The sequence below is a fragment of the Glycine max genome, chromosome 1, assembly GCF_000004515.6.
Source record: "Glycine max cultivar Williams 82 chromosome 1, Glycine_max_v4.0, whole genome shotgun sequence".
Classification (NCBI taxonomy): Eukaryota; Viridiplantae; Streptophyta; class Magnoliopsida; order Fabales; family Fabaceae; genus Glycine; species Glycine max.
In genome coordinates, this window is record NC_016088.4 from 8,022,918 (window position 1) to 8,033,433 (window position 10,516).

The following is a 10,516-nucleotide window of genomic DNA, read 5'->3' on the forward strand; positions in this document are numbered from 1 at the left end:
TAATCGATTACACAGTCTAAAATTTCGAATTCAAATTTTTATAGCTGTTATAAAACGTATTTGGCCACTGGTAATCGATTACATCCTCTGGTAATCGATTACCAGAGAGTAAAACCTTTGAAAAACACTTTTTATTTTAAATCACTTGGCCAAACCTTTGCTAATTCAATTAGGAATTCCCTTCCTAATATTCTAGTGATCATCTTGATGTTGTGACTTGTAATCTTGAAGTATTGTCTTGAATTTTAATCTTGAAAAGCCCATTTGCATCAATTGCAACACATCATCATGATCATCATCAAAACATCAAAGCCAATTGCATCTACAATCTCCCCCTTTTTGATGATGACAATACAATACCTGAAATCAAGATTCAAGCAAGCAACAAACAATTGTATATAGATAAAATGTGCATTCGTTTACTCCCCCTATTTTTCGGAATACATGATCACTTGATTTCTAAGTTTGTTAAGCTTTTTCTTAAGCTTTTGCTACAACCTTTTTCTCCCCCTTTGGCAACATCAAAAAGCCAAAGAACTCGGAAATCAACATAGTTATAACAATGGAGTAGCAAGATATAAGTATCAGAGTATTAAAGACAATAAGCCAAACTCATAATCAAGAAATAATCAAACCAGAATTCAAATAACATAAAATGTTAACAACCACAAAATATCCAAGACTGAAATTTAAAAACACAAGATAAATAAGCAAAGTACTTAGCATAATAGTGTAAATTCTAAGGAACTAAAAGCCAAAATACACGGCTTATAAAAGATAAATAATCAGAATCTAAAAGCTAAGAAGACGGAGGAGGTGGTGGAAGATCGAAACTCTGACGAATGTATCCGACATCCTCTTCAAGCTGTGTAAGACGAATGTCCATACCGGCAAAGCGTGAATCTAACGAGTCAAAGCGGTCACCAACATACGAACGAAGACCCCGTAATTCGGAGAGGACTTCATTCATGAGTGCGGAATCCTCACGTTGAGGAGGAGGTGAAGGAGTACGTTCATCTTGAGGAGGGAGTGCATCCTTCTTCAGCCATTGTCCATTCCGATCTTTACGATACCCAAAGGAGGTCACTGCACCAGCACCAATTGCAAAGGAACGCTTGACTTGAACAAAGGGTTCATCATCAAGCGGAATTTGAAAATGACGCAAAAACAGAGTAATCAAGTGTGGATAAGGAAGAGGTGCATTGGCCCGTAATGCCTTATGCATTCGGTACCGAACCAAATGGGCCCAGTCGATCTGACGACCGGTTAGAAAAGCCCACATAAGAATCAAATCCTCCTCAGAGGCTTGTGCTAAATTTGAAGACCGAGGAAGCAAAATTCTAACAATGATATAATGCATGATGCGATTATCAAAAGTTAATGACCCGGCCAACAATCTACCGGTCATTTCAGCTTGATCATTGCAGACCATGCGACGAGCATCATGACTCGAATAATCGAATTTCCAGTCATCAACAATGGTGCCCTCAAAAGGTGCACCTTGACTGGGTAAATGAGTCAAAGAAAAGAAAAGTGACTGATCAATGATCATAGAAGTACCATGCACCTCAGACATAATAATACCATCCTGAATTTTTAAATTGCAGTAGAAGACCTTTACAAGTTCAGGATAATATGGCAATTTAAATGACATGAAATCAACAAGACCAGAATTTTGAAACACTTGATAGCAATCAAACGTTTCATCATTAAAGAACTCTACGTCTAGGTACTTAGGGTCTAAGATTATTCTAGAAGAAAACTGAGAAAGGTACCGTAGACGTTGATCATCGGATGAAAACAATGTTGATGATCTTGGAGATGACAAAGAAGGAGGAATAGGTGTTGTGGGTGCTCCGGATGGGCCGTGACGGCGATGGGCAGCAGCGGTAGCGGTGGAGGATGATCCCTTTCTCTTCTTTGATGGCTCTTCCATTTGATGAAGTTTTTCTGGATTTTGATCGGTGGAAGTGAAAGAGGAGTGAAAAAGAGGAAGTTTGGGCTTTACGGGACGTGATTTGGTGAAGAATCGAGTGAGAATCGAAGGTTTGAAGTTCTAGGTATGGAGGAAAACGTGGAGGAAGCTTTGGCTGCGCACGAGCTCCGATTTCGTGAGTATTTATAGAAGATGACGCATGGTAATCGATTACAGGTATTGGTAATCGATTACAGGCCCAATAAGCCTTCTGGTAATCGATTACAGGATGTTGTAATCGATTACAGGCTGCCTGTTCAAGTGTAATCGATTACATTGAGTGGTAATCGATTACCAGAGCCTATCCTAGGCTAGTTTCTAAGAGAATATCTATATTTATGCTCAAATACATCTTATATGACTAATGTTCACTACTAATACACTAAATTCAATCATTCAATTACTATATACACAAGAAATCATAAATTCTATCATAAAAACAAAAATTCAAACAAGATCAAACAAAATAATCTACAATCAAAAGGTAAAAAATAAATCAACCAATCAATCAACCAATCAATCAACCAATCAATTCCTATTTTTCTAAATCTCTTACATCTAAGAGACCTAATTCTCTTCTAATAGAGAAAAACACTTCCTTAGGGAGAGGTTTAGTGAAAATATCAGCAAGTTGATTCTTAGTATCAACAAATTCTAATACACAATCTCCCTTTAAGACATGATCTCTAAGAAAGTGGTGTCTAATCTCTATATGTTTAGTTCTTGAATGTTGAACTGGGTTTTTGGATAGATTTATGGCACTAGTATTATCACACTTAATAGGTATGCGATCAAGAATGATGCCATAGTCAGATAATTGTTGCTTCATCCATAAAATTTGTGCACAACAACTACCTGCAAAGATATACTCCGCTTCAGCAGTAGATAAAGCAACACTGTTTTGTTTCTTACTATGCCATGAGACAAGAGCAGATCCAATAAATTGACAAGTTCCACTTGTACTTTTTCTATCAGTTTTAGATCCGGCAAAATCAGAATCAGAATATCCTATTAAGTTACATGTTGAATTCTTAGGATACCATAATCCTAAATTGATTGTTCCTAATAGATATCTCATGATTCTCTTTACTGCACTTAGATGTGATTGTTTAGGGTTGGATTGAAACCTAGCACACATGCATACACTAAACATAATATCAGGTCTACTAGCAGATAAATAAAGAAGAGATCCGATCATACCTCGATATTGTTTTATGTCTATAGACTGACCAGATTCATCTTTATCTAAGTAACAATTAGTGCTCATCGGTGTAGACATGTGTTTTGCACTATCCATCCCAAATCTTTTGATCAATTCCTTGCAGTATTTGGATTGATTGATGAATATACCTTCTTGAGTTTGCTTGATTTGTAATCCCAGAAAGTACTTTAGTTCTCCCATCATTGACATTTCAAATTCACTTTGCATATCAAGGGAAAACTCCTTGCACAATGAATCATTAGTGGATCCAAAAATTATATCATCAACATATATTTGAACCAACAAAATATCATTATGCTTTCTCTTTATGAATAATGTGGTATCCACTTTACCTCTGGAGAATTCTTTTTCAAGAAGAAAATTACTTAATCGTTCATACCATGCCCTAGGGGCTTGTTTCAAACCATAAAGAGCCTTTTGTAATTTATAAACATGGTTTGGTTTATCAGAAATTTCAAAACCAGGGGGTTGTTCAACATATACCTCTTCTTGAATTAAGCCATTTAGAAAGGCACTCTTAACATCCATTTGATAAAGTTTAAAGTTCATTATGGATGCATATGCCAAAAGCATTCTAATGGCTTCTAATCTTGCAACAGGAGCATATGTTTCTTCATAGTCTATCCCCTCTTCTTGATTATACCCTTTTGCTACTAACCTGGCTTTATTTCTAATAATTATACCATGTTCATCTAATTTATTTCTAAAAACCCATTTTGTTCCAATGACAGGATAATTTTCAGGTTTTTCTACTAATTTCCATACATTGTTTCTTTCAAATTGGTTTAGTTCTTCTTGCATGGCAATGATCCAATTATCATCTACTATGGCTTCTTTTATATTTTTAGGTTCAATCATAGATACAAAAGCCATATTATTGCATAAATCTTTAAGAGAATGTCTAGTTGTTACCCCTTTTGAGATATCACCAATAATATTGTCGAGGGGATGATCTCTTGAAGTTTTCCATTCTCTTGGGAGTGCATCATTGGATTTGCCTTCTTCTGGAGGATCTTCATTGTTTCCTTTGTCATTTCCTTTGGAATCTTGTTCATGAATGTTCATATGTTCTAAAGAATCTGCAATGTCATCTAGCATATTCTTTGTTGACAATATAGCATTAGATTCATCAAAGATAACATGAATGGATTCCTCTATATTCATAGTTCTCTTATTATATATTCTATATGCTTTGCTTTGTAAAGAATATCCAAGAAAAATTCCTTCATCAGATTTTGCATCGAATTTTCCTAGATTATCTTTACCATTATTAAGTACAAAGCACTTGCAACCAAAAACATGTAGATGAGAAATATTAGGTTTTCTACCGTTAAATAACTCATATGGGGTTTTCTTTAAAATAGGTCTTATCAAGGCTCTATTCATGATGTAACATGAAGTATTGACAGCTTCAGCCCAAAAATACTTTGGAAGAGAAGTATCATTTAATAAAGTTCTTGCAATTTCTTCCAATGACCTATTTTTCCTCTCAACAACTCCATTTTGTTGAGGAGTTCTTGGTGCAGAAAAATTATGTTCAATACCATGTTCATCACAAAATAATTCAAAATCTTTATTTTCAAATTCACCCCCATGATCACTTCTAATGGATGCAATCTTGAGATTTTTCTTGTTTTGTATGACTTTAGCAAGTTTCCTAAATGCATGGAATGAATCACTTTTATGTGTAATAAATAATGTCCAAGTATATCTAGAGAAATCATCAACTATAACTAAAGCATAGTAATTTCCTCCAAAACTCATGGTTCTAGATGGACCAAATAGATCCATATGCAATAACTGTAATGGTCGAGTGGTTGAAACAACATTTTTAGATTTGAATGAGACTCTTGTTTGTTTGCCCTTTTGACATGCATCACATAATTTATCTTTTTCAAATTTCAATTTAGGCAAACCAACTACTAAATCTTTTGAAATTAATTTATTTAAGTGATCCATGTTTATGTGAGCAATTCTTTTATGCCATAACCATGGATCATCATCTTTACTAAGAAAGCAATGATTGTTTTCTTGTTTTATGCTTAAGTCTATCATGTAAACATTATTGACTCTATGTCCTACATGCTTTATATCAATGTCATGCTTATGTTCTATAAGACATTTCTGAGAATCAAATGATACTAGATAGCCTTTGTCACATAGTTGACTAACGCTAAGCAGGCTATGCTTAAGACCTTCAACAAGTAGAACATTTTCAATGGAGTTTGAAGAATTTGTACCTATTTTACCCACTCCAAGAATTCTACCTTTGTTGTTGTCACCATATGTTACATGCCCGCTTTTCTTTGGAGATATGTGTGTAAAATTTGATACATCTCCAGTCATATGTTTTGAGCATCCGCTATCTATGTACCACTTCTTTCTCAAAGATACCTGCATAATCAAGTTTTTGACTTAGGTACCCAAATTTTATTGGGTCCTTGCATGTTAGTATAAACCGAGGATCCTTTTGGGACCCATATCATTTTAATATTACTGTAATTTTTCTTGAAGTAGCAAGTTGATATGCCATGTCCTCTTCTTCCACAGTAAAAACAAGTGATAGAATTAGAATTACATTTTTGTGTGGAAGTGGAAAAGTTTTTATGAACCTTTTGTAGTTTTTCAGATTTATATCCTAGTCCATTTTTATTTGACACATATCTTTGTTTACTTAATATAACATCTAAATTATTTCTACTATATGAAAATTTTGCAAGTGAATTTTTTAACTCTTTAATTTCTTTTACATATTTATCACAACAACTACAAGAATCTGTTATTTTCTTGTCATTTATAGTGGAGATATTAACTTTTTCATTTGTTTTAGAGATTGAAACATCATTTCTAAGAAGATCTAATTCTTTGTTTAATTTTGAAATTTCATTTTCTAAATTTGAAATTGTTTTCTTTGATGATGAAACTAATTTTGCAAGTTTAATTGATTCTTTATGCAAATCAGCAAATGCATCTTGCAATTCATCAAAAGAAATAGATAAGTTGTTTGAAGATGTTACCTCTTCATCACTTTCGTAACTTTTTGCCATAAGGCAAAGATTTATCTCTTCATTTTCAGAATCATCAGAAGATTCCAAATCATTTTCATCCCATGTGATGTATGCTTTCTTTAGTTTCTTCTCACTATGATTTTTCTTTTCAGATTTTTCCATCTTTTTCTTGAAGATGGGACAATCAACCCTCAGATGTCCAGGTTGATTGCATTCAAAGCATTTTAGAGTAGAGGATGAATTTTCTGTCCTTCTCTTTGATTTAAAATTTGGTCGCCTCTGATTTCCTCTTACTTTAAGAAATTTGTTGAATCTTTTTACAAAGAAACTTAGATCATCATCATCATCTGCATCATTATCCTGATCACTTTCTTCTTGAATAGAGGATGATGCTTTAAGAGCAATTCCTTTCTTTTTCTTGTCATTTTCTTCATTTTGGTGCAATCTCAATAGTTCCATCTCGTGTTCCTGCAACTTACCAAATAAAGTGGCAAGAGACATGTTAGACAAATCTCTTGATTCAGAAATAGCCGTTACTTTGGGTTGCCATTCTCTACTTAAACATCTTAGCACCTTGTTTATAAGATCTTCATTTTGAAATTCTTTGCCTAAGGCTGCTAGATGATTTACTATATGTGTAAATCTCTTTTGCATACTCTGAATATTTTCATTTGTATTCATTCTAAATAATTCATACTCATGAGTTAGTGCATTTATCCTAGATCTTTTAACATCTGTAGTTCCTTCATGTGTTAATCGAAGAGTGTCCCACATTTCCTTAGCACTCTTGCAATTTGAAACTCTGAAATATTCATCCATTCCTAGGGCAGATGTTATTATGTTTTTGGCTTTTAGGTTGTATTGTACACGTTTTCTATCCTCTTCAGACCATCTATCTCTAGGTTTTTCTATGGTTATGCTTTCACTTGATGAACTACCATCTATTGAAACTCTTTCTACTGTGGTGGGTATATAAGGCCCTATTTCTATGGCTTCCCAGATATTTAGATCTATTGCCTCGATAAAAATTTGCATTCGGGTTTTCCAGTAGTGGTAACCCTCTCCATTAAAGATTGGAGGTCTGTTGATAGAATTTCCTTCTGGAAATAAGGAATTTGCTGAGGCCATCTTTTTCTTGAAGCTTCTAAACCTTGTACAAGAATGAAGCTCTGATACCACTTGTTAGACAAGTGGCCTCAGATATCTTAAGAAGGGGGGGGTTGAATTAAGATATTCCAAACTGTTTCCCCTAATTAAAAATCTATTTCACTTTTTACTCAAGTTATGAATTCCCTTAATGACAATCTTCTTAAATATTAATTCAAACGAAGCAACTTGAATATGAATATAAAGCAAAAATAAATAAAGGAGATTAAGGGAAGAGAAAATGCAAACTCAGTTTTATACTGGTTCGGCCACACCCTTGTGCCTACGTCCAGTCCCCAAGCAACCCGCTTGAGAGTTCCACTAACTTGTAAATTCCTTTTACAAGTTCTAAACACACAAGGACAATCCTTCCTTTGTGTTTAGAGATCCTTTACAACAAGAGACTCACAGTCTCTTAATCCCTTAGAGAATGAGAAGAAGAAGAGGAACAAATCTCTCTAGAAAGAGATGGATTTTACAGATTGAGCACTCAATTAATTCCTTAATGAATTGCAATTGAATTGGCCAAGGAATTCTTTAAGAGGATAAAATGAAATTGCTTTTTTGAGAGGATAAACACTTTGTTGTTCTGAAAATCTCTGAGCAATTTCGTGTTTAAGTCACATATATATAGACCATTGGTGGTCATGAGTAAAGCCTTTGAAAAGTTGTGACTCTTGAAATTATTTTTCTGAAATTCCTGTCTGGTAATCGATTACAGTAATTGTGTAATCGATTACAGCTTTTAAAATTTGAATTAAAACGTTTACTAACTGCTGGTAATCGATTACCAAAATTGTGTAATCGATTACACAGTCTAAAATTTCGAATTCAAATTTTTATAGCTGTTATAAAACGTATTTGGCCACTGGTAATCGATTACATCCTCTGGTAATCGATTACCAGAGAGTAAAACCTTTGAAAAACACTTTTTATTTTAAATCACTTGGCCAAACCTTTGCTAATTCAATTAGGAATTCCCTTCCTAATATTCTAGTGATCATCTTGATGTTGTGACTTGTAATCTTGAAGTATTGTCTTGAATTTTAATCTTGAAAAGCCCATTTGCATCAATTGCAACACATCATCATGATCATCATCAAAACATCAAAGCCAATTGCATCTACATTAATTGGCCATATATGTTAAAAGGGATAAGAATTTAAAATTCACAAAAAACATTTGATAAAAAAATGAATGACCATAAAAACAGATTGTTAAAATTATCAATTTATTTTTCATTTTAATACCTATAAAATTAATAAATTTTGAAATATTTTGTAAGATTTAATATAATTTTAAAAAATACCGACTCAGATTTAGATTTTAAAAAAAATTCCTATATAAATTTTTTTGGTGAGTTTTTTTTCTTTCAATTGATAATAATTTTTATGAACACTTAAATTATAATTATTAATTTCGCTTCATCAAACATTTTTTTTCTTTTTGTAGAATACTCACTCATATTAAGATTTTAAACTTTTGGTTTAAACTCTTTTCCATTCATAATTTAATTACCCTAATAATGAAATTTGAATTTAATTCAATTAAATTTATTTTCAGTTTTTTACAAATTTCTTATTAGTTTTTTAAAAATTAATTTATTTAATGTAATTAGTGAGACTCTCAAATGAAAAACATAATTCCAAAAAATATTAGCAACAACAAAATAATAGATAATTCAATATAATCATTTATTATTCCAAATTATAATTAATAATTAATATGCTTTGTATGAAATAGTTTCCTTTGCACGGTTTTAAAAATATTACAAGATTAAAATTTTAAAAACTATTTGTTACACAATTTTCTTATTATTAAAACTAACAAAATCATGTTTAATTCTATTTAGTGATTCAAAAAATTTTGAATTTGTGAAGTCAAACTTTCAATCATTATTGTAGTCAGTGGCAAATCAGAAATTTTTGTTAGTGGAGGCATTTTTTTCGATATTTTCATAGAAGAAAAATATTACAATTTTTTACAAAATACATGTATAGGAAAAAAAATCTAAAATACCTATGATTTTACAAATTATAATTACTATTTACACATTTTCATATTTTAAAAATATTGTATGAAGTTTTTATTATCAATAAGAAAATTGAAAAGGTAAAATGATAAAGTTAATATCAATTTATTTTCTCTTTTTATCTCTTATAATATTTTACATTCATTTAAAGAAAAATATTTTATGGGGGCAAAACTATCTCCACACACCTGGATCCGTCATGGATTGTAGTAATAATGATTACTAAATGTAATCTTGATGGTAAAATATCTACATAGTGTCTATAAATAATAATTTTTGGTCCCTAAGCTTAGAAAAAAAATTCTAATACACCATCTATAATGAGTCAGAGCTTAGAAGAATCAAGAGCTACAACTCTTTACCATTGCAATGGTGAGAGATAATTTTGATTCAGTTTATTCCGTTTTTTATTTTTATTAGGAATTTTATTTAGTTCAAAAACCACAATGAACTCTCTCTCCCTCTCTTTTTATATTATATGTCATATGTGAAATATTATAATAATTATTATATATAATTATATTATTGTTTAATTGTAATATATATATATATATATATATATATATATATATATATATATATATATATATATATATTATAGAAATACTATATATTGAGTGATATTTTTTTTTTGTAAAATTGCTTTATTGCACTATTAATTCAAACAATGATTAATCCATAATAATAATATATAAACACAAATTTTCAGCTTCATAACAGCTTGTGCAAATAAATTATTGATATAATTAATTTTCAACTTTATAAATACCATGTTTTAACTTCATATTGTGACTTTAAGCCTCCGCATCCTCTTTCTTTTTAATATATAAAGATAAAGATCATCTTTTCTAGGTTTGATCTTCAAAGAAAAAGAGATTAAAGCTCTTATAGTTCCTTCATTCCTCCATTTTGCACTTTCACGACCACACGGTTTTCAACTATAACAAGATAGGTAAATTAAAATTTAATGAATCTCCTGATTTGTGTTATCTTTTCACCTTTCTTAATTTCCTATTCTCTTCTTTTAATTGTGCTTATACCGTTGTTGCATTACTTATAGTACGGATGAGTTTTTTTTCTTTCAATTATAATTATCGTGTTTGATTTGTATAATGAGCCTCTGTCCCTTGGGT